The following is an 18,966-nucleotide window of genomic DNA, read 5'->3' as shown; positions in this document are numbered from 1 at the left end:
CAATGCCTTTATATATAATAATATCCATCAAAAAAGGATATAATGGGAAATGATATCTTGCAAGAACACAATTTTACAATAAAAATTAAGAAATAGGCATATGTAATGAAAGAGATTAAATGCTTACTACTGACACAAATAAGGAGCTAGAGCAATTATCATAAGTGTTCAAAGCTGACACAAAATTCTTAAAATTGTAGTGGATGAATATATATTTCCAAAATCTAGACGCTCAGTATGAACACTACACATTCTAAAGATAAAATACAAGATAATGTCTCTATTTAAGAGGTTTCAAATAAACAACTTTCACTGATGTACTGACACACACACGCTGTCCTGTCCAGTTCCAGAATGAATCCTGAGAAAGTGCGGGCAAGATTTGCGCAGCCTCGGTGCTACCACTGAACCACTACTGCTCTCATGAGGCTTCCGTCTCACAGGTCTGAGCTGACCTCACATACAGGAGAACAGACCCCCGGTGACAATGGAGGACGAGCAAGTGAGGGGCTGCAGCCATCACTAGACAGGAAGTGAGAGCTGATGGACACTGACGCTGCCGTAGGGCAGGTTCTACGGAAGAAGGGGGTGAAGTAGGAATTCCACTGCGTGTCGTTTCCTCAGGGAATGCTCTCGGGATAAACGGGGTCAGGGAAGGAAAACAGAGCAGAGAATGCCACTAAGCAAGGATGTGGTCTCGAGTGGAACAGAGCATGAGCCTGATCCCATGAGAAGCTGGACAGAATTCTCCAGTAGAACCATCCGTGATGATAGAAATACTGTGTCGTCACTCCCAATACTAGACCCACTCTCCACCTGTCATCCCTGAGCAAGTAAAATGTCCTAGCTAAGAAACTGAATTTTGCCTTTTATTTAATTTTAATGAATTTAAATGTGAATAGCTTCCTGTGACTACTTACTAAAGCACTAGACAGCCCGGCACTGGAGCATGAATTGCATCAGATTCTGTCCTGCCTTGGCAGTGGCAGCCTTTTGTGCACCCCTGAGTCTGTCACTGGCTGTGAGCTGCCCCCACCATGATCCGCAGACTTCCTGGCAACGTGGCTCCTTTCAGCTGAGGGCAATTCTCTCAAGAAGGGAATGGCTGGGAAGCTCGGAGCCCATACTCGTAACAAATCGGGTTTGCACTGGAGCACCAGCAGGTAAAGAGCGTCTGAGCAGGTCACCAGCAGCGTTCAGACAAGGGTCCATTCATGATCGTGTGCAAGGATGGAAGGACGGGACCTAGTGTACTTTATACATCACCTCAGTGCGTGCACGTGCGCGCGCGCACACACACACACACAGATACACACACACACACGCACTAGTCATTTGCCTAATTCATCAATTAAATAAGTATTCAGGGGTACGTGGTGGCTTAGTCAGTTAAGCGTTCAACTTCAGCTCAGGTCATGATCTCACGTTCTGTGAGTTCAAGCCTGGCACAGGGCTCTCTGACAGCTCAGACACCGGTGCCTGCTTCACATTCTGTGTGTGTGTCTCTCTCTCCCCCTCCCCTGCTCACACTCTGCCTCTCTCTCTCTCTCAAAAATAAGTAAACATTAAAAATGTAAATTTTTAAAAAGTAAGTATTCAGATTTCCTACGTTCGTCTTCTTCATGTTGGTATTTGTAGTCACAAGATCATCACTTCTTGTTAATGATGAAGTTAGAAACAAGATGCATTGACACTATATTCACAAATGGAACTTCCTTGTAATTTTCATGATAGTATTTTTAAAACTCCATACATATTTTAGATATTTTAAAATAATGGAGAAAGTGAGCATTTAGAAACTATAAATACTGATGAGTTTCTAAAAGGACAACAAACATTATCTCATTTCACAGACAATAAGGAACAAAAGGGGCAGCATGGAAATATGTAATCTAATACTTTTACACATATGCATAGATAGCATATTTTATTATCACCAAACATGCTATTTAAATTGTTTTCCACGTGTGCATACGGAAGTATAATAAACGCACTACACAGAAGGAAGTCTAGGAATGACGTGTTGATATCTATAAAAATTAAGTTTAGTTCTTCTATTTAGTAAACTTTCATAGTCTGTTCCTTTAAACAATTCACCACATATGCAAACCAATACAACTTTTTATTTCGAGAGCAATTGCAACTGAAAATAATTTAACTTCCCAATTCTTAAAGCAACACAGAGCCTTAGTTCCTTTCACTCACCTTTACTCACCTACTCAGTTGGATCTAAGCTATTCCCCTGCCTCATTTCCAAGTTACTGCCTAAATACACTTCTGGTGATAGAAACATGGACATATAGAATCAGTGTTTGCAGTAAGCAGAAAGGTTGACTATACCAGCACTGGGTCATCCATACATTTTTCTTAAGCAAAAGGACACTTTCTCACAATGACTTCACAGGTCTTCATGTGATACCAGAAATCTACACTTTGCCTTCAGGAGATGGAAGATGAAGGCAGTCACAAACTCTCAGTATGGTTTCCTGAGTACAGTGACCTGCCTGTGTGACAGGGAGACCCTTATGAGCAGGTGAGAAAGTGCCATGACTCTGAGCTCTAGCTGTGCTGGCACATAGAACCAAGCCCCGACCCCTGCTGACATCTCTGGGGAACAGATGCTCCATACTCTTAATGAGCCCATGTCACTGAGCTGTATAGAGATGGCAATCCTCTGGGACAATGACTATGGAGGACAATGCCAGAGGAGACCTAATCTTTTCCTTTATTAGTTCACATATCTCACAGAGGACAATAACTCCCTAGACCTTCCCAGCCATCTTAGCTCCCATCTGTGAATGACGTACATGTTTTGCAAAACACTTAAGGTTTTTTTCCTCACAGTTGCCCAAACTATTTACCTATAAGTATATAAGGAAGATTCTGTTCAGTTACTTAATTCTAAATATAAATATAGAGTGAATTCCTCATTTAAATTCATTCATTCATAACCAAGCAATATAGGATGACAGAGCTAATAATTAGGCATATTCTAATCTTTTTTTTTTTTTTTTGCATATTCTAATCTTTGGCTTGAATATAAAGGAGAGCAACCTAATTCCACCAAACTTCTAATGTGGCTGGGCGGGGGGAAGAGGGGGATCTCAAATCCTCTAATACACTGTACAGTTTATATCCATAGGTTTTAATGGGTACTCAATTTTAAAAAAACTATCTATCCCTTCATTAAAATGTACATGGTTTATTTAAATTCAACTAGTCTTTGCATTTAAGGTGCAAGTGATTTTGAGTTACCAGGAGAGTTAAAATAATCACTAATAAAAATGGAAAGAAGTTGATGGGTGGTTTGTGGCTCTTTCTCCTAGATCCATACTTCAAATTTAATTTATCATGTTTACCCTTAAGAGATAAACTCTCCTGCTAAAATCATTCTTAGATTTCAACTTTCTCAGCTATTCCCATACCAGTTAGATCCCATCCTGATAGTTATGGGGAAACTGTACTTATATCAACAAAGTAGACTTTAAAACAAAGACTGTAACAGGAGATGACGTAGGGCGTAATATCATAAATAAGAGGTCTATCCATCAAGAAGAGCTAACAATTATACATATTTATGCCTCCAACATGGAACATCAAATGTATAAATCAATTAATAACAAACATAAGAAAACTTATTGATAATAATACCATAATTGTAGGACAATTATACCACTTACAGCAATGGACAGATTGTTTTAGCAGAAAATCAGCAGGGAAACAACCCTGGATGACACACTGGAACAGAGGGACTTAACAGATATATGCAAAACATTTCATCCTACAGCAGCAGAATACACATTCTTCTCAAGTACACATAGAATATTCTCTGGAATAGATCACATGTTGGGTCACAAATCAGCCTTCAAAAGGTACAAAAAGACTGAGATCATACCATGCGTATTTTCACATCACAATGCTATGATACATGGGACCAACCACAACAAAAGATTCCAGAAGCCCTCAGATACATGACGGTTAAAGAACATCTTACTAAAGAATGAATGAGTTAACTAGGAAATTAAAGAAGAAATTTAAAATTCACGGAAGCAAATGAAAATGAAAACACAAAAGTCAAAACCCGTTGGGATGCAGCAAAGGCAGCCCAAAGAGGAAAATACATTGCAATTCAAGGTTATCTCAAGAAGCAAGAAAGACCCCAAATACACAACCTAACCTTACACGTAAAGAGCTAGAAAAGGAGCAGCAAATAAAGCCAAGTCAGCAGAAGAATGTAAATAATAAAGAGTTGAGCAGAAATAAATGATAAGGAATTAAAAAAAACCCTCAGTGGAACAGATCAATGAAATTAAGGGTTCATTTTTTGAAAAAATAAACAAAATTGATAAACTCCTAGCCATACTTCTCAAAAAGAAAAGGAGGAGGACCCAAATAGATAAAATCACAAATGAAAGAGGACAGATCACAACCAACACCACAGAAATACAAACAATTATTAGAGAACACTATGAAAAATTATATAACAAACTGGACAATCTGGAAGAAATAGACAATTTCTTAGACACACACACTACTAAAACTCAAACATGAAGAAATAGAAAATTTGAAGAAGCCCATAACCAGCAAAGAAATTGAATCAGTTATCAAAATTCTCCCAAGAAATAAGAACCCTGGACCATATGGTTCCCAGGGGAATTCTACCAGACATTTAAAGCAGAGATAATGCCTATTCTTCTCAAACTGTTCCCCACAAATAGAAATGGAAGGACAGCTTCCAAACTCACTTTATGGGGCCAGCATTACCTTGATTCCAAAACCAGGGGCGCCTGGGAGGCTCAGTCGGTTAAGCGTCCGACTTCGGCTCAGGTCACGATCTCACGGTTCCTGAGTTCAAGCCCCGTGTCGGGCTCTGTGCTGACAGCTCAGAGCCTGGAGCCTACTTCCGATTCTGTGTCTACCCCTCTCTCCGACCCTCCCCTGCTCATGCTGTCTCTCTCAGAAATAAACATTAAAAAAAAATTCAAAACCAAAGACCCCTCTAAAAAAGAAAACTACAGACCAATATCCCTGCAGAACATGGATGCAAAAATTCTCAAGAAGATAACAGCAAATCTAATTCAACAGTACATTAAAAGAATTATTCACCATGATCAAGCAGGACTGATTGCTCAGCTTCAGCGTTGGTTGAATATTCACAAATCAATCAACATGACACACCACATTAATAAAAGAAAAAATAAGATCCATATGATCCTTTCAATAGTTGCAGAAAAAGCATTAGACAAAATTCATAATCTTTCTTGATAAAACCCGCAAGAAAATCAGGATAGAAGAAACATACCTCAACATCATAAAAGCCATATATGAAAAGCCTACAGCTAATATCATCGTCAATGGCGACAAACTGAGAGCTTTCCCCCTGAGATCAAGAACATGACAGGGATGTCCACTCTCACCACTGTGGTTCAACATAGTACCGGAAGTCCTAGCCTCAGCAATTAGACAACAAAAAGAAATAAAAAGTATACAAACTGGCAAAGAATAAGTCAAACTCTCCCTCTTCACAGATGACATAATACACTATATGGAAAACTCAAAGACTCCACCAAAAAACCGCTAGAGCTGACACATGAATTCAGCAAAATCGCAGGATATAAAATCAACATATAAAAATCATTTGTATTTCTATATACCAATAATGAAACAGCGGAAAGGGAAATCAAGGAATTGATCCTATTTACAATTGCACCAAAAACCCTAAGATACCTAGGGATAAACCTAACCAAAGAGGTAAAAGGTCTGTATGCTGAAAACTATAGAAGGCTGACGAAAGACATTGAAGAAAACACAAAGAAATTGAAAAACATTCCATGCTCATGGATTTGAAGAACAAATATTGTTAAAATGTCTATACTATCCAATGCCATCTACATGTTGAATGCAATCCCTATCAAAATAACACCAGCATTAGGGGCGGTTAAGCATCCAACTTCAGCTCAGGTCATGACTTCGTGGTCCATGAATTCGAGCCCCTAGTCAGGCTCTGTGCTGACAGCTCAGACCCTGGAGCCTGCTTCAGATTCTATGTCTCTCTCTCACTCTTTCTGTCTCTCTCTGCCCCTCCCACACTCACGCTTTGTCTCTGTCTCTGAAAAATAAACCTTAAAAATTAAAAAACTAAATAACACAAGCATTTTTCACAAAGCTACACCAATTAAGTCTAAAATTTGTATGGAAATACAAAAGACTTCTGATAGTAATGTTAAAAAAAGAAAATCAAACCTGGATGCATCACAATTCCAGACTTCATGCAGTACTACAAAGCTGATCCAATCAAGAAAGTATGGTATTGGGACAAAAACAGACACATAGATCAATGGAACAGAATAGAGAACCCGGAAATGGACACCAAAATGTGTGGTCAACTAATCTTAGACAAAGCAAAAAAGAGTATCCCGTGGGGGGATAAACAGTCTCCTTAGCAAATGGCGCTGGGAAAACTGGACAGTGACAGGCAGAAGAATGAACCTGGACCACTTTCTTAAACCTGACACAAAAATCAATTCAAAATGATTAAAAGACCTAAATGTGAGACAGGAAACCATCAAATCCTAGAGGAGAAAGCAGGCAACAATCTCTTTCACCTTAACCATAGCAATTTCTTAGTTGACATGTCTCCAGAGACAAGGGAAACAAAAGCAATAATGAACCATTGGGACCTTATCAAGATAAAAATCTTCTGTACAGCAAGGAAACAATCAGCAAACCTTAAAGGCAACCAACAGAATGGGAGAAAATATTTGCAAATGACATATCAAATGAAAGTATCCAAATATCTATAAAAAACTTNCACATGGATGGACCTTGAGGGTGTTATGCTGAGCGAAATAAGTCAGGCAGAGAAGGACAAATATCATATGTTTGCACGTATAGGAGGATTAGGAGGAACTTGACGGAGGAACAAGGGGGAGAAGAAGGGCGGAAATGGTGGGGGAAAGGGAGAGAAGCAAACCATGAGAGACTTTTGAATGCTGACAAAAACTGAGGACTGATGGATGTGGGGGGAGGGGGGGATGGGCATGGAGGAGGACACTTTGGGGATGAGCACTGAGTGTTATGTGGAAACTAATTTGACAATAAACTATTAAAAAAAAAATGCTGAAAAAAAAAAAAAAACTTTCCAAACTCAACACCTGAAAAACTAATAATCCAGTAAAGAAATGGGCAGAAGACATGAATAGACACTTTTCCAAAGAAGACATCCAGATGGCTAACAGACACATGAAAAGATACCCAACATCATTCATCATCAGGGGAATACAAATCAAAACCACAATAAAATACCATCTCACTCCTGTCAGAATGGCTAAAACTAACAACTCAGGAAACAAAAGCTGTTGCAGCAAAAGGAGAACACTTTTGCACTGCTGGTGGGAATGCAAACTGGTACAGCCATTCTGGAAAATACCATGGAGGGTCCTCAAAAAATTTAAAACGGAAGTAGCCTACGACCCAGCAATTGCACTAGTAGGTATTTATCCAAAGGATACAAAAATGATTATTCGAAGGGGCACATGCACCCCAATGTTTACAGAAGCTCTGTCAACAGTGCCAAATTATGAAGAGAGCCCAAATGTCCATTGATCAATTAAAGGATAAAGAAGATGTGGGGCGCCTGGGTGGCTTAGTCGGTTAAGCGTCAGACTTTCACTTGGGTCATGATATCGCGGTTCGTGGGTTCGAGCCCCGCGTCGGGCTCTGTGCTGACTGCCAGCTCAGAGCCTGGAGCCTGTTTCAGTCTGTGACTCCCTCTCTCTCTGACCCTCCCCTGCTCTCTCTCTCTCTCTCTCCTAGAAACAAATAAAACATTTTTAAAAAAGGATAAAAAAGATGTGATATATATATATGTATACATATATATATACACAATGGAATTTTTTAAATGTTCATATTATTTTTGAGAGAGAAAGAAAAACAGAGCGCAAGCAGGGGAGGGGCAAAGAGAGAGGGAGACACAGAATCTGAAGCAGGCTCCAGGCTCTGAGCCGTCAGCACAGAGCCTGATGCGGGGCTCAAATCCACAAGCTGTGAGATCATGACCTGAGCCAAAGTCAGACCCTTAACCGACTGAGCCGCTCTAGTGCCCCTACATACAATGGAATATTATTCAGCCACCAAAGAGAATGAAATATTGCCATTTGCAACACCATGGGTGGAACTAAAGAGTATTATGCTAAGTAAAATAAGTCACTTAGAGAAAAACAAATATCATATGATTTCACTCCTAGTGGAATTTAAGAAGCAAAACAGATTAACACAGGGGAAGGAAGTTAAAATAAGAAAAACAGAGAGGGACACAAACCAGAAGAGACTCTTAAATACAGAGAACAAATTAAGGGTTGCTGGTGGCGATGGGTTAAATGAGTGATGGGCACTAAGGAGGGAACTTCTTAGGATGAGCACTGGGTGTTATATGTAAAGGATGAATCACTAAATTCTGCTCCTGAAACCATTACTGCACTATATGTTAACTAACTTGATTTTCAATAAAATAACGATAGGGGCTCCTGGGTGGCTCAGTTGGTTAAGCATCCGACTTCAGCTCAGGTCATGATCTCCCGTTTCGTGAGTTTGAGCCCTGCGTCAGGCTCTGTGCTGACAGCTTGGAGCCTGCTTCAGATTCTGTGTCTCCTTCTCTCTCTGCTCCCCCCCTGCTCTCACTCTGTCTCTCTCTCAAAAATAAACAAACATTTAAAAAATTAATAAAATAATAATAATAATAAAGGTTTCTGCATAAGTACTTAGTGCAGAATGTGATTCAGATACAGCATCAGGAGTAAAAGAAGGGGAACACAGCATGGAAGAAAAGTAGGCTTGTCATCAAGTTTGCCACCAATGTAAGTGGCTGGGTGCTCAATCACATGTGTCCCCCTAAAGTATGTACTAGGAGGCATTCCAAGGAGAAATAAAAGAGAAATGGCTACCCATCAGTCCCGATTCCCCATTGGTCAAATTTTCACTCCCTGAGGTCCTACCTGCCCCATGAGCGCTAAGCAGCCTCCTCACCCGCTTCCTGGGACTTGGTCGTAGCCTTAGAGAAGCTGTGGTGCAGAGGCACAGGCTGACTCCCTGGAAGGTGGCACGAACTACAGACAGAGCTCACAGCACTAACTACTGCAGCGGTGGCTGAAATAAGAACGAGGGGCCCCAGCGATCTGAGGTGGTGTTCAAGAGACTTCTGAGACGTTAAGATCCTTTAGTATCCAAGCAAACACGGAGTCCCCTGCAAAGTACCTAGCAGCACAACCTCTCTAAGATCTCAATGCAAGAGATTTAGTGGGGCGACCAGCTGGCTCAGGCAGTGTTGCATGCCACTCTTGGTATTGCTGTTGTGGTTTTGAGCCCCATGTTGGGTGTAGAGATTACTTAAAAATAAAATCTAAACAAACAAACAAAAAGATTAGTAAAAAAATGCTACAATCTCACTGCTGCAAGCTGTTTAGAAGCTTGGGACCAAAAGTAGATTTCATTTCTCCTCAGCTGCCAACTTAGCTAGCCTGTGTTGTTTGCCTGGAAGCGTGATCCAGAAATTTATCCTCGAGGGAACTGCACCATTACTTGCCCCACTCTTGTGTGGTTATGGTTGCTGTGACTGCACATTCACCCCCAGGATCCAGATATACTCCTTCCTTACCTTATGCTTACCATCCGCATGATCTACACAATCATCTACATGATAACCAAGGTCAATCACCCTCCACCAGAATAGTAACCCCTTTCTTCGCTTGCTGGTCCAGTGGCATGAGGAACCCAGAGTGGCCATGAGGTAGTCATAGCTTTGAGTTCACTAAAACCACTCCTGTGTTCCCTGATGGAATCACTCTCTTCCTTAGAACCAAATCTGGCTCATCTATGNCTGACTTATTTCACTCAGCATAACACCCTCAAGGTCCGTCCATGTTGCTACACATGGCCAGATTTCATTCTTTCTCATTGCCGTGTAGTATTCCATGGTATAGATAAACCACATCTTCTTGATCCATTCGTTCGTTGATAAACACTTAGGCTCTTTCCATGTTTTGGCTATTGTTGAGAATCTATGTCTTTTTGAAATGTGACTTTGAAGCTCCTCCCAAGGGGTAGAGTCTTTCCCCATCCTTTGAAACTGGGCTGGTCTCATGACTTGCACTGGCCAACAGAATGCAGGAGAAGTGATGCTGTGCCACTTTTAAGCCTCGACTTCAGAGGCTTTTCATGGTTCTACTCTTCCTACCCACCTCCCTGCCTACACCACATGAACAACTCAGGCTATCCTTCTGGAGGATGAGAGATCACATCCAGCACACAGGAGTCATCCCAGCTGTGGCCGTTCTAGAACAGTGAGGCCTAAGTGAACCCAGTAGCTAACTGCAGGGATTAGAATGAGTCCAGCCAAGACCAGAAGAGCTACCCATCTGAGCCTAGCCTAAATTGTTGACTCACATAAGTGTGAGATAAATAATGTTTCGTGTTTAGGCTTCTAAGTTTTAGAGTCATTTGTTATATACAAAAAGCTAACAGTTATATACCCTTTGGCATCTAGACACATAGGTTGGCACTGGGGGCATACTACCATATATGGTCATTTTCCCATTTGCATATTCTGCATCCTGGAGCACAGCATCCCAAACTTTGGGTGGTGTCCCCAAGCTGACATATTAGCTGAAGCTTTAGGAGGCCATTTCACTGCTGTACCAGGCTGAGCAGCACGTGGAGTTAGGGTACATGACAAAACCAGTGAATCTTGATCATGTGCCCATTGTCTCAACTCCTTTGCCAAAAAATGGACCTTCTTATCTCAGGCAATATTGATAAATCAACCATTTGTAAACCCAAAGGTGGTGTGGTTGACAGAGTAGTACAGTCAGGGAAGACAAATCCTATATTTAGAGAGCTAAGTCAGCTCACTCTGGAAAAGGTTATTTGTTATTGATGTAATGTTCAATATTTGATGTTTAGGGGCCTCTGGGAAGGGGAAGGGGGAGACATGTGTTACACTCCTTCCTGGGAGACTGAACAATTTCCAGACCTTTTAATTCCTTGAGTCTCCCTGGAGGATTATCTGCCAGATACATTTCCCTAGGGTTGCAATTGGGAAACCCACAAAGGGGATAAAGTAATTGTTACTCGAATTGAGGAAGCTTGGCAAGATTGGGTTTAGGTACCGCAAAGAATCTGTAAACTCCAGAGCTGGGGAGTCCTGAGGTCATTCCAGCCCTCACTACACCAAATACACCTTCCCCCAGAAGTATCCCATCCCTCATCCTTGTACATCCTGGAGGAGGGGCAACAATCTCCTCCAGTTTTTTTTTTTTTCCATTTTTCCCATTACCCTTGAGACGTAGAAGCTAAAGTCTCTTCTCAGAAGATTCTTGATATGAGCATCTGGTAAGTGTTGTGCAGATCTGAGAAAAAATGGAGGAAGCATGTCTTTACTTAAAGATAAGTAAAACAAGTTCAGGTTCTACTCAAGGTCACCAGGCATTGTCTAATATACAGTAGTGCCTAATACTATTTGTGGACTGGATGAATGAATTGATTAATAAATGGGAAACCTTCCTGTGAAGGTGTAAAATCTGAGATTTAGTAGGGGCTTAGTAAAAAGTTGACTAGATTTCAAATCAATTAACTCAGATACTGGCTCTACTAACACTCAGTGTCTATATAATGAGGATATGTGACTTATAGAGATATTATGAGGATTAGCAAACTATGAAACATTTAGTGTGACATAGAGTATTTGATAGTGGTAAGTCTTTATAGTTTTTCTATCTTTATGGAAATTGTATTATTCTTACACAATTATAGAATTTACTCAGCGGATTTCCTGTGCTTTTCATTGTTTTTATGATGTTTCCAAGAGTGAAAACATTTGGTCCTATAGAAAAGGGGATGGGTGGGGTTTTCAACATTATCTGTCACTGCTGCCCCACCTTCCTGCAAGGATGAAATCAATAAAATCTATGGTTATGCATCCAGGGTATATTTTCATATACCCATAACTCCTTCTTTATGTCTCCTATATATTATTGAAAAGCTCTTTCTGCTACCTCCAGAATATTTGTTTTCTGGAATATTCTTTGTATATTTTCTGCAAATGAATGTTTCAATATTCAGATCAGTTCTTTATCAGAATCATAGAAAGAGCTTAGGGTAACAGTTAACAATAGGCTTGGGTCAAAATGAAAGAATACTAGAAAAATATATACCTACAGTTGAAAGAGTTGGGTAAATGAGGACCAAACTGCCAATGGGTATGAGCTTGGCCAAAGGTAGAAACAAAAAAGCAGGAATCTGTGTCTTCAGAACTGAGTTTAGGAAGAATTGCTAGGTCTGGAAGGTCAAAGGAGCAAAGGTGAAAGGGAAAAGAAAGGACACCCTTTTAGAAGGTCATTAAGAAGTGAGTCATTACGAAATTTAGAAGCAATGAAGAAATGAGTCAGAGTTGAAGTAGAGCAAGCACTATGTGACTCTCCCCCTTTTTCTGAAAATCTACTTTATTCTTCTCTCTCTGCAGGCAGGTTTCCTTTGTTATCCAGTCCACATAGCATAAAGTGGCGATAGCCCAAATTCTAAATTTTTATATCTCTTCTATCCAAGAACTAAGTCACTTCACCTGGCCATTCCCCCACAATCTCCAAAGCTATTGAAGTGACAGGACAGAGACATCAATAGAAGAAGAGAAGAGATTACAGGGGCCATTTTCTCTCGTGAGTTTCTCTTTGGGTAGAAATGAAGGATCTACACACTAGTAGTAATTGTCGAGGCAGAGAGGCATTCTAAAACTTATGGGTAAAGTGGAGAAAGGCACTGGATTCAGAGAACCCAGAGCTCATTCACATTAGTGTGTAGAATGCCTTTCTCTTCCACTGAGTTTCACACTTCTCTTATTTGGTCCTGAGAAAAGTAGTCCAACAGAGTCCCTTCATTTTCTTTTGTTTCTTCCACCAGACTCTCTACCGCTTTGGCTAAGATGCAAGACAACAGGGCTAGGTGAAGAAGCAAGAATAGAACCCCAGATGGGGTTGTCCTGCATCCTCTGGCATGCAGTTCATTCCACCTAAAAAAAGTCAGTCTGTCTTCACAGGCAAATATAAATCATTGTTCTTAAAACTGGGTTTCCCTATGCAAAGGTGAATAAGATTCATTCTTGCTCCATGTTTTCATTAGTCCATGTGCTTTCCAAAATAAGTTGTAAGCAAGGAAGGGTCATGAAAGCAAAACAAAAACTAATATATAAATATTTCTATCTATGTATGCATTCCTAAATGCTATATGGACTAGAAAAATAGTCACTATAAAGTGTACACTAACACATACTGCTATAGGCTATAAGAATAAGCCTCCTGAGTCTTTCATAGGTATGTTCATGTCTTCGTCCAATACATATTTGATCTGTATATCTGATGTATTGTCAGGCAGTATTCTACACATACAGTGGTTTAAAAACAAGAGAAGTTTCCTGCTCTTATGGACCTTACATTTTATTGATGAAGATTAGAAAATAAATAAATTACTTTTTAGGAAACAAGAAAACTCCAGGTGGTGGGAGAGATATAAATACAAAACAAACAAACAAACAAACAAAAACAAACCAGGAGAATTCAATAGAGAATGTCTTAAGGGAAGCTTTAGGTTTGGTGGTCAGAGGATTTCAAAGTGAGAAAAGCCAAAGAGACATAAAGTTTCAGTTGTCAGGAAATTCTAAGGGTGGGAAATTAGTCACAGCAAGAGATAAGACTAAAAGATAAGAAAGGGGTAATGAAGAAACTTCTGTGCCATTTTAACTGGAAATTAGGGCTAAAGACAATTGAAAGCCACTGGAAAGTTTTAAGAAGGGAAGGAGGAAAATTCTTGTTCTGGAAGAATAATTCTTTAAGAATTGTGAAGGAGAACTCAAAGGGGATGATTGTAGGAAGACCAATTTGAGGGTTATTGGAAGTATCCAAAGAGGACATGATGAGAGTCTGATATGGGCATTATGATTAAGAACAAAGAAAAGCAGCATGGGTGTGACAAAAGTCAGAATCAACAGAGCTTGGTCATGAACTGGATGAGTCAAGAATCTCTCTAAAGTTTCTGGCTTGGTTAAAGCTCCTCAAAGGTAGGGATCATGTCTCTTATTCATTGTCCCCAATGCCTAGAACAGTGCTTTCATTGTGATTGATTTTAAAAATGTATTTCTTTAATAATAATATTCTGACTCCCAAAAAATAACATTGGTAGAGTTTAACGATTGGATGGATGTACAGGTAAACAGGTAAAGGAGAGGGAGAAATCTTGGGCTGACTCCCAAGTTTTCTTTTCTTGAACAATTGGATAAATTGTGGTGCTGTTTATTGATAAAGGGCACATGGAGGGATGAATGGTCTTTGAGCCAGGAGGAGAATGTGATGGATCCACTTCGGGAAGCAGTAGAGTAAGATGTCTGTGACATCCAGGTAGAAACATCCAGAGAGCACCAGAAATGAGTCTAGAGAAATAATTTAGGAGAGATTTATATACAGATTGTATGAAAGCCATGGGAGTGGATAGAAACATTCAGGAACGTGTGTAGGATGAAAACAATGTTTTGGGTGGCTCAGTTGGTTACACATCTAACTGGTTGGGATCATGATCCCAGATTTGTGGGTTCAAGCCCCACATCAGGCTCTCTGCTAGGTCATGATATCAGTTTGTGAATTTGAGCCCCACATCGAGCTGTCTGCTGCCAGCACGGAATCTGCTTTAGATCCCCTGTCCTCTACTCTGTCTGTCCCTGCCCATTGGCACTCTTTCTCATAAATAAATAAGTAAACAGACAAATACTTAAAAAGAAAGCATAAGACAAAAACAACAATTAAAACAAACACAAAACAGAGAAATGCCAACATTTAACAGGATGTCAAAGGAAGTGCATTTTGCAGAGGCAGCTGTAAAGAAAAGGCCAGATGTGAGGAAATCTGAAAATAAATCCAAGGAAAAGACTTTCTCAAGGAAAGAATTCTAGGAAGTCAAAAACATAAGGATTGAGAAATGAACATTGGGTTTTTCAAGACTCCAAAGAACAATTCATTGGAGTGGCTGAGGCAACAGAAAATTGGCATCTGGGTGTGAGGAAATGAAGTCTGTGAGGGGTTGGGCAGTGGGGAGACAATCACGGGGATGGCCAGAGGTAGACATGGACGTGGAAAGGGAAGCCAAAGGTAGGAGAGACGTCAGCTCAAAGTCGAGATCCAACAGAGCAGGAAAACATTTAAGTTACAGAAAGGAGGAGCTGGGGACACCTGGCTGGCTCAGTCCAAAGAGCATGCAACTCTTGATCTTGGAGTTGTGGGTCTGAGCCCCACATTGAGGGTAGAGTTTACCTATTAAAAAAAAAAAAAAAAAAAAAAGGAGCAGCTGAGGCTCTGGAGAAGTGGGGGAAAGAAGGAAGGATGAGTGGAGATCCAGGTAAGTTTCCTGCATTGGTGGGAGAAAGTCGGACACGTCCATCAAACCCTGGTCCTACTTTCTCTATGAAAATAAGGGAAGTGATATGAAAGTACACACTGGACATTTGAGAAGGGAAGGTTTAAAACAGCCACTGTGGAGACTGAGGAAGAAACCTGACCTACTCAGTTCTGGCCTGATCACCGACAGCTTGCATTTATTGAGTAACCATTATTTGCTGAGTTTTGCACACATTAACTCATTTCATATTCACAATAGCCTTTAAGGCAGGTGCTGTTATTTTCTTTTTCTTTTAAAATATAATTTATTGTCAAACTGGCTTAATACAACACCCAGTGCTCATCCCAACAAGTGCCCTCCTCCATGCCCATCACCCATTTCTCCCTCTCCCTTGCCCCTCACCCTCCATCAATCCTCAGAATGTTCTCTGTATTTAAGAGTCTCTTATGGTTTGTCACCCTCCCTCTCTGTTTGAAACTATTTTCCCCCTTCTCTTCCCCCATGGTCTTCTGTTAAGTTTCTCAATATCCAAATATGAATGAAAACATATGATATCTGTCTTTCCCTGACTGACTTACTTCACTTAGCATAATATGCTCCAGTTCCATCCACATTGTTGCAAATGGAAGGGTTCCATTCTTTCTCACTGCCATTGTATATATTCCATTGTATTTATTCCATTGTATATATAAACTACATCTTCTTGATCCATTCATCAGTTGATGGACATATGGGGTCTTTCCATAATTTCACTATTGTTGATAGTGCTGCTAAAACATTGTGCATGTGCCCCTATAAATCTGCACTCCTATATCCTTTGGATACATTCCTACTAATGCTTTTGCTAGGTCGTAGGGTAATTCTATTTTTAATTTTGGGGGAACCTCCACACTGTTTTCCAGAGCAGCTACAACAGTTTGCATTCCCACCAACTGTGTAAGAGGGTTCCCATCTCTCCACATCCTCGCCAACATTTAGTGTTTCCTGAGTTGTTAATTTTAGCCACTCTGACCGGTATGAGGTGTTACCTAAATGTGGTTTTCGCTTGTACTCCCCTGATGATGAGAGATGTTGAGCACCTTTTCATGTGTCTGTTGATCATCTGGATGTCTTCTTTTTATTTTTAACTTTTTAAATGTTTTATTTATTTATTTATTTATTTATTTATTTATTTATTTATTTATTTTGAGAGAGAGAGACAGTGTGAGCAGGGGAGAGTCAGAGAGAGAGGGAGACACAGAATCCGAAGACAAGCTCCAGGCTCTGAGCTAGCTGTCAGCACAGAGCCCGACACCGGCTCGAACCCATGAACCGTGAGATCATGACCTGAGCTGAAGTCGGACGCTTAGCTGACTGAGCCACCCAGGCGCCCCTGGATGTCTTCTTTGAAAAAGTGTCTATTCATGTCGTCTGCCCATTTCTTCACCGGATTACTTGTTTTTCAGGTTTTGAGTTTGGTAAGTTCTTTATAGATTTTGGATACAAACTCTTTACCTGATATGTTATTTACAATTATCTTCTCCCATTCCGTCAGTTGCCTTTTAGTTTTCTTCATTGTTTCTTTTCTATTGCAGAAGCTTTTTATCTTGATGAGGTCCCAATAGCTCATTTTTTTACTTTTAATTCACTTGTCTTCAGGGACAGGTCGAACAAGAAATTGCTGCACCTGAGGTCAAAGAGGTTTTTGACTATTTTCTCCTCTAGGATTTTGATGGTTTCCTGTCTCACATTTAGGTCTTTCATCCATTTTGAATTTATCTTTGTATATGGTGTAAGAAAGTGGCCCAGATTCATTCTTTTACAGGTTGCTGTCCAGTTCTCCCAGCACTATTTGCTAGAAAGACTGTCTTTTTGCCATTGGGTACTGTTTCCTGCTTTGTCAAAGATTAATTGGCCATACATTTGTGGATCCAATTCTGGCTCCTCTATTCTATTGCATTGGTCTATGTGCTTGTTTTTGTGCTAATACCATACTATCTTGATTGATTAAAGCTTTGTAGTAGAGGCTAAAGTCTGGGATTGTTATGCCTCCCGCTTTGGTTTTCCTTTTCAACATTACTATGGGTATTCGGGGCCTTTTCTGGTTCCATATAAATTTGGGGATTGTTTGTTCTAGCTCTGAGAAGAATGCTGGTGCAATTTTGATTGGGATTGCAGTGAATGTGCAGATTGCTTTGGGTAGTATTGACATTTTAACAATATTTGTTCTTCCAATCCATGAGCATGGAATATTTTTCCATATCTTTCTGTCTTCTTTAATTTCCTTCCTAAGTTTTCTATAGTTTTCAGCATACAGATCTTTTACTTCTTTGGTTAGGTTTATTCCTAGGTATTTTATGGTTCTTGGTGCAATTGTAAATGGGATCAATTTCTTGATTTCTATTTCTCTTACTTCATTATTGGTGTATAGAAATGCAACTGATTTCTGTACATTGATTTTATATCCTGCAACTTTGCTGAATTCATGGATCAGTTCTAGCAGCTTTTTTGTGGAGTCTTTCAGGTTTTCCATGTAGAGTATCATGTCCTCTATAAAAAGTGAAAGTTGACTTCTTCATTTCCAATTTAGATGCCTTTTATTTCTTTTGTTGTCTGATTGCTGAGGCTAGGACTTCCAACACTATGTTAAACAACATTGGTGGGAGTGGACATCCTTGTCATGTTCCTGATCACAGGGGAAAAGCTCTCAGTTTTCCTCCATCGAGCATGATATTAGCTGTGGGCTTTTCATATATGGCTTTTATGAAGTTTAGGTATGTTCCTTCTTTCCCGACTTTCTTGAGGGTTTTTATTAAGAAAGGATGCTGTATTTTGTCAAATGTTTTTTCTACATCCATTGACAGGATCATATGGTTCTTATCCTTTCTTTTATTGATGTGATGTATCACATGGATTGATTTGTGAATATCGAGCCAGCCCTGCAGGCCAGGAATGAATCACACTTCGTCATGGTGAACAATACTTTTAATACGCTGTTGAATTTGATTTGCTAGTATCTTGTTGAGAATTTTTGCATCCATGTTCATCAGGGACATTGGCATGTAATTCTCCTTTTTTGTAGGGTCCCTGTCTGGCTTGGGAATCAGGGTAATGCTGGCTTTATAGGATGAGTCTGGAAGCTGTCCTTCCATTTCTATTTTTTGGAAGACGTTGAGAAGAATAGGTATTAATTCTGCTTTAAATGCCTGGTAGAATTCCCCTGGGAAGCCATCTGACCCAGGACTCTTATGGGAGATTTTTGATAACTCATTCAATTTCTCACTAGTTATGGGTCTGTTCAAATTTTCTATTTCTTCTTGTTTGAGTTTTGGTAGTGTGTGGGTATCTAAGAATTTGTCTATTTCTTCCAGGTTGTCCATTTTTTTGGCATAATTTTTCTTAATATTCTCTAATAATTGCTGTATTTATGCAGTGCTGGTTGTGATCCCTACTCTTTCATTTGTTAATTTATATAGTTGAGTTTTCTCTCTTTTCTTTTTGAGAAGTCTGGCTGGGGGGTTACCAATTTTTAAAAAAAAAATTTTTTTTTTCTTA

General features: G+C 39.9%; 2 protein-coding genes across 2 annotated transcripts in view; both read right to left on the bottom strand.

Annotated features, from left to right (window-relative positions):
* LOC144221882 (olfactory receptor 2B8-like) overlaps positions 1-18,966 on the bottom strand; it is a 55,011-nt gene that overhangs the window by 20,604 nt on the left and 15,441 nt on the right. The gene's annotated exons all lie outside the window — the stretch shown is intronic.
* LOC144221880 (olfactory receptor 2B8-like) overlaps positions 1-18,966 on the bottom strand; it is a 37,854-nt gene that overhangs the window by 3,451 nt on the left and 15,437 nt on the right. The gene's annotated exons all lie outside the window — the stretch shown is intronic.

This window comes from Crocuta crocuta, unplaced genomic scaffold, assembly GCF_008692635.1.
Source record: "Crocuta crocuta isolate KB4526 unplaced genomic scaffold, BGI_CrCroc_1.0 scaffold336, whole genome shotgun sequence".
In the NCBI taxonomy this organism is placed as follows: Eukaryota; Metazoa; Chordata; class Mammalia; order Carnivora; family Hyaenidae; genus Crocuta; species Crocuta crocuta.
This window is presented reverse-complemented; position numbering and strand designations above follow the sequence as displayed.